Source organism: Rhinoraja longicauda, chromosome 18 (genome assembly GCF_053455715.1).
Source record: "Rhinoraja longicauda isolate Sanriku21f chromosome 18, sRhiLon1.1, whole genome shotgun sequence".
NCBI lineage: Eukaryota > Metazoa > Chordata > Chondrichthyes > Rajiformes > Arhynchobatidae > Rhinoraja > Rhinoraja longicauda.
Genome location: NC_135970.1, coordinates 33,024,882 through 33,032,088, shown reverse-complemented (window position 1 = coordinate 33,032,088; position 7,207 = coordinate 33,024,882).

Here is a 7,207-nt window from a genome sequence, read left to right as displayed (position 1 = left end):
GTGACTCAACCTTGAAGGAACGATGCACCTGTACTCCTAAATCCCTCTGCTCTACAACACTCCCCAGAACCCTACCATTCACTGTGTAGGTCCTGCTCGTGTTAGACTTCGCAAAATGCAACACCTCACATGCCTCTGTATTAAATTCCATCAACCATTCCTCAGCCCAGCTCGCCAATCAATCCAGATCGTGCTGCAATTTCACCATATATCTGCAAAACCACCCACTTTTGTATCATCTGCAAACTTGCTAATCTTGCCCTGTATGTTCTCATCCAAATCATTGATGTAAATGACAAAGAGTAACGGGCCCAGCACAGAGCCCTGAGGAACACCACTAGTCACAGTCCCCCAATTGGAGAAGCAACCTTCCACCATCATCTTCTGCTTCCTTCGATGAAGCCAATTTTCTCTCCATATTCTCACCTTAAAAATGGACAACTTGGACATGAGGTACTTCACAAAGCCGCGGTGACCCTTCTTGATCGCCCGGTATTTTTGTGCAAGTGTTGAACTATTCTCCCTCTGCTGACCATTTCCAGAACACGAAACATAGAAAAGACAGAGGAGATGTGACAATGGGAGATGAGCGTTTATGCGAGAAATGATTAGCACATAATTTACAAAGAAATCTAAAATTATTTTATGAGGATAGAATTAGAAAATAAAGGCGTCAGACCAATTTCCAAATAAAAAGTGAAGTCTAAAAGCATATTTTACAGTTGCCTCAGCTAGAAAGGTTGAAAGTGACAATGTAACTATAAAAGAACAGATGGTTGTAAAATGGGATCAAATTGATTAAAAGAGGAGAGAATTTTATCAGCTGGCATTGTTCCAGGATGGAGATTGGGCAGCATCAGAGCATCACATTGTGAAGTTCCACCCATTGAATTTCAACCTGTCTTGGACAAGGAGGTGGTGCCAGAGAATGGGAGGATTGCAAATGACACCCAACAGTTTTAAAAGGGGGAGATGGCTAAACCAGGGAACGATAGTCCAATGAATCTAAAATTGGAGGACAATAAAAGTCAAAATTGTTCGGTACTTTAAAAACAGTATGGATTAATAGATGATGGCATGAAAGACAAACTATGTTTGAAAGTTCATGATGGAAGGCCATTGACCTGAAAGTTCACTTTGTTTCCTGGTCCACTGATTGTTCTAGGCACCTTTTTCTTTGCTGGTTTCATTTCAACAGAACATTGACAATTTTTAGTGAATTAGACAAATACTTGAAAGATGAAACTTAGTTTTGAGATTTAGTTGAGAGAAAATGGGTGGAAGCAGTCCCTTCGGCCCACCAATTTCACGCCGACCATCAATCAACTGTTCCCTCTATTTTTGTGTTATCCCACTTATGCGTCCACTCTCAGCACATTCGGGGCATTTTACAGAGGGCAAATAATCAACAAACCCGCACATTTTGGGGGTGTGGGGGGAAACCAGAGCACCCGGAGAAAACCCAAGCAAGATGACAGGGAGAACGGGCAAACTCCACGCATACAACACCCGAGGTCAGGATTGAACCCGGGTCTCTGGAGCTGTCAGGCAGTGGCTCTACCCGTTGCGCCACTGTGCCACCCTTGAACTATGCTCAGGAACGTCATGGTTTTAAGTAAGCTGTTGGACCTTCTGTACTCATTGAGTACAGGGAAGACCTCATTGAAACATACAGAATAATAAAACGCATAGATAGAGTGGATGTGAAGGATGTTTTCACTGGTGGGAGAGTCTAGGACCGGAGGTCACAGCCTCAGAATTAAAGGGCGCTCATTTAGAAAGGAGGCGAGGAGGAACTTTTTTAGTCAGAGGGTAGTTAATCTGTGGAACTCATTGCCATAGAGGGCTGTGGAGGCCAAGTCAGTGAATATTTTTAAGGCAGAGATAGCCAAATTCTTGATTAGAACGGGTGCCAATGGTTATGGGGAGAAGGCAGGAAAATGGGAATAGGAGGCAGAAATCAGCCATGATTGAATGGCGGAGTGGACTCGATGGGCCGAATCGCCTAATTCTACTCCTATAACTTGTGAATTTGTGAACTTTCCACCCAAAGTCTCATCTAAAGTACCTACAGATAGAATATGCAATGGTTTGAGAAAAAGCGGAGAAATTCTTGGGTATCTCCACCAAGGCACGGAATCAAACCAAATTGCTTCGTCTTTTCAATGCCATTCTCTGACTCAAGAAAGTGCCCATTAATTGATGTTTAGATGAAAGGTCAGTGGCTCGTTGCATTCTCCATGCCTCCCTTGTTAGCCAATAGTGTGACATTTGCACAGTTACAATCCTATTTCCAATTTCCAGGGTTTGAAACAATTGAGTTTGTTCTATTTCTAGATCAAATGCTGGTGACTAATGCAAGGTGGAACCCAGTGCATTAGTTATGAATCTTTTGAGGATCCAAATAACTAGAATATCTATCCCCTCCCTCCACACCCCAAAGCGTAAATTAAGATTTTTTTTCCCAATTTAAGAGACATTAAGTGAATCTTAATAGCCAATTGCATAGGACCTTTTATTTTGAAAGTCAGTTTGCAAGATCTTCTGTGAAAGTAATCTTCAAGGGAAAAAAGTTTATTGCCCAAGGGCGCAGCGATAGAGTTGCTGCCTCACAGCGCCAGAGGCCCGGGATCGATCCTGACTACGGGTGCTGTCAGTGTGGGGTTTGTACGTTCTCCTTGTGACCCCGTGGGTTTACCCTGGGTGCTCTGGTTTACTACCACATTGCAACTACGTGCGGGTCTGTAGGTTGATGGAAACAAAGTGCTGGAGTAACTCAACAGGTCAGGTAGCATCTCTGGAGAAAAAGAGTGAAAAGCTTTGGATCAAAATGGTTCTGACGTGAAACGTCACCCATCCTTTTTCTCCATCTGAAATGCTGAGTTACTCCAGCACTTTGTGTCTACCTTTGGTGTAAACCAGCAACTGCAGTTCTTTGTTTCTACAGGTTTGCAAGTTAATTTGGTCCTCTGTAATTTGCCCCTCGTGTGTAGGGAGTGGATGAGAAAGTGGGATAACATAGAACTACAATGCATGGGTACCAGGAGGGTTAAGGACCTGTTACCTGCTGTATCTTTCAACCAATGAGTTTTTATTAATGCTAAATGGTTAAAAACATTATGTTAAGGGCTAATCTCACCAACTTGCATTTGGAGCCAATCAGCTACAATCCATGTGTATTCACAGCCCACTGAGCACTGCTGGCATTAAAGACTATGTATGCTGACATCTCCAATCATCTTCCTGCAGCCAACACTGCCTTCCAATGCCAGCAAGGACACTCCACTTCATGGACTTATGGACTGACTAAAGACACCTCCCAAGCACAAAGAGATCCAACATCATAGGAGGTCTAACAGAAGATAGATGAAAAAAATGCTGGAGTAACTCAGCGGGTCAGGCAGCATCGGAGAGAAGGAATGGGTGACGTTTTGGGTCGAGATCCTTCTTTAGACTGAGAGTCAGGGGAGAGGAAAACTAGAGGTGTGGAAGGGTACAAAGAGCATGTAAGTTGTAAAAAGGACACATCGAAGTAGACGGTGATCAAGGAAATGTACAATGCTTCATTGTTGGCTGAGGGGGAGGTGACAAGGAGGGACTCCAGAGTCTCTTCCATCCACACCTTACTCATCCAGGCTTCATTGGTGTTACCTGCAATTCCGAGAGAGTTCCTATGCCAGCTACCTTTCCACAATGTGTGTAGGAAGGAACTGCAGATGCTGGTTTAAATTGAAGATAGACACAAAATGCTGGAGTAACTCAGCGGGACAGGCAGCATTTCTGGAGAGAAGGAATGGGTGACGTTTCGGGTTGAGACCCTTCTTCAGACCCTTCATTTCCACAAGGTAGTCCTCACCCACATCTGTGGTCTTATGAAACCTCGTGTACAAGCCTTGTGTACAGGTGAGGTCTCTCACAGTTGAAGTCAGTGTCACCCTCACTCTCAACGTTATGGTCTCAGGTCTTTCCAGCCACTGGTAAATGTCTAGGAAGGAACTGCAGATACTGGTTTATGTACACACATCACAGCATGCTTACCATTATACCTCAATGATGCCTGAATTAGGGGGCATTAGTTACAAATGGTACATTTAATTTGTCAGTGTGGAGTTTCATCTCAGAATTCAGTTAACATGAAAGTTTCTCCTCCCCTCCCACATCTGCAGAATATTCCCCCACCAATTGACTCAGCATTGAAATCAAAGTAGTAAACATCATGCATTCATGTAGAAGTGGATCGTTGGTTGTGTCATCAGTTATCCCCTGGGTTCTGAACGTTCCTACCATAAGCTAGGGTACTGCCTGATTCACCTCTATCCCATTGCGGACATTGGTCTTTGTCTCTGGAACTGATGTGCTACAATGTTGAGAACTATATTCTGCACTCTGTATCTTCCCCTTTGCTCCACCTCTTTGTACAAGAGTTGGCCTGAATGTGTGTCTGATCTGATCTGATTGGATAGCAGGCGAAACAAATCTTTTCACTGTACTTCAGTAGACATGCCAATAATAAACCTAAACCCAAACCTAACTTGGCCGAAGTGTCCAATGTTTACAGGGGAAATCCCAGAAGACCCCAAGAAAAGTTTAGGGAGATATGGATCAGATGCAGGCAAGCGGGACTAGTGTGTATGGGGCATGTTGGTCAGTATGGGCATGTTAGGCCAAAGGGCCTGTTTCTGTGCTGGACGACTCTATAACTGTGACTGTATTTGTTCTCCTTGGTAGTTTGTGAATGCCCCTCTGGGAAATGGAAGCATGTGAAACCCTAAGGCTGGACTGTGTTGTGATCTGCTGGACTGCAAGGATTCTTCATAAGCTCACAAGTGATAGGAACAGAATCAGGCCCATCAAGTCTACTCCGCCATTCAATCATGGCTGAGCTATCCCTCTCTCCTAACCCCATTCTCCTGCCTTCTCCCCATAACCACCGAAACCTGTACTCATCAAGAATCTATCTATATCTGCCTTCAAAATATCCACTGGCTTGGCCTCCACAGCCTTCTGTGGCAAAGAATTCCACAGATTCACCACCCTCTGACTAAAGAAGTTCCTCCTCATCTCCTTCCTGAAAGAACGACCTTTAATTCTAAGGCTGTGACCTCTGGTCCTAGACTCTCCCACTAGTGGAAAACATCCTCTCCACATCCAGTCTGTCACTATTCACCATTCACTATTGCCGGTGGGCAAGGCGCAGAGTTGGTGATTGGTTTCCTTACTGCACGGGATCAGTGCTGGTTTTATCCTGGATGATCGCCACAGTCGGGTGTATCAGATGCAACAGGTCGGACTGCAGGCTTTGCTAAGGATGAGGTGGTGGGCCGAAGATGCGGCGTACCATTAATCCTCGGTCCACGCCACCGGCATTGAAACACGATCACCTTTCTGGTCTACTTCGGTGCGGGGGTCTTGCCGTTCAGTTGACGGGCAGACAACTCCGTCTAAGGAACACACCAAGTGCATTTAGAAGGTTGAGGTAAAAGGGCTTCTCAAAAACCAACTCTCCCGGTGAACATGTGTGGGGAGGAACTGCAGGTGGACAGACACAAAGTGCTGGAGTAACTCAGCGGGACAGGCAGCGTCTCTGGAGAGAAGGAATGGGTGACGTTCAGGGTCGATACCCTTCTTCAGATCCATTCCTTCTCTCCAGAGGTGCTGCCTGTCCCGCTGAGTTACTCCAGCACTTTGTGTCTACCTTCGGTGTCAACCAGCATCTGCAGTTCCTTCCTGGAGGATTAGGGTCATCTATGTCGTGATGGACAATTCGGTCCACAAAGCCGGTTAACGTCAGTCCCTGCAACACAAGGCCTTGCTGCCCATTCAGTATTGAGCTTAGATTGAGAAAATCAGTAAAATCTCAGCCTACAGGCAGTCCGGTCTAAATAGTCAAGGGAAATTTGAGGTGTAGGTTCACAGCAAACTCGCGTCTGGTAATCCCGGGACAATTTAGTGGGCTTCATTAGTGTAGCGGGCCATTTGTAGTGTAGACTGCCGTGTTCCCCACCCACACGAACCAGATCAACGGGTCAAACGTGTGGGAAGGAACTACAGATGCTGGAGACAGACACCGAAGGCGGACACAAGAAATGCTGGAGTAACTCAGTGGGACAGGCAGCATCTCTAGAGAGAAGGGATGCCGGAAACGTCACCCATTCCTTCTCTCCAGAGATGCTGCCTGTCCCGCGGAGTGACCCCAGCAATGTGCGTCTATCATCAACGGGCCAAATTACCCTTTTTCCCGCACAATGCCCCCCCCCCCCCCCCCGCCCCTTTACAGTCTGGATAGCATTTCATTAAAACTTAACTTTATTTTTATTTCAAGACCGACAATAACGTGCAATGTTGTGTGTAAGAGAAGTGTATCTGTGCTTAGCCCGGGCAATAAAGGACTTTTTAACATGCTTCTCTATATTCCGCGGCTCGACTCCAGCGGGGAGATTTGTTGCGGGTTGTCTCAGTATTGAGCAGAATGTGTTTATAAACGCGCAATGTGAGCGAGCGCTTACTTCAAGGAAGTTGCCATCGACCTGATCAGCCTTAAATTCGCTCTGTAAGTTCACTGCGTGAGCGTTTGCTTCACTTCATTACTGCGTAAACTCCAGAAAGAACAATTAATTTTCCGCAGAGTTTAGAAATCAGTCAAAGGGACCACTTTGGGTGAAACTTCTCGCGTAGAAGGTTGACTTACGCCAGAAGTGAAAAGTGATTTTTAAAAAACTAATTGACATAACAGGATCTCAGTACAACCTCGCGTTTCACCCAGTTTAACCCGTGAAAAATTGAGAATGCGCCAGTTGCGTGTTGTTTCTTAATTGAAACTTTCCTGCTAACTTTGGCCCAAGCAAAGGAATAAACATTTGGCCCAAAGATTGACACAAAAAGCTGGAGTAACTCAGCATCACCGGAGAGAGGTAATGGGTGACGTTTTTGCGGTCGAGACCCTTCTTCAGACTGGACCACTTCAACTTGGCCCAGTTACGACTGTGTTCGACTAGTTCCCATCAGATTTCAGTCGGTGGCCTCCGACGTTCGCCCTGATCGTGCTGCCCCGTCTACTTTATACACACTCCCAGCTTCATGTTTAAAAGTCAGAAGAAGGGTCTCCACCCGAAACGTCACCCACTCCTTCTCTCCAGAGATGCTGCCTGTCCCGCTGAGTTACTCCAACATTTTTGGGTCTATCTCATGTTGACACTAATTCTCTCGA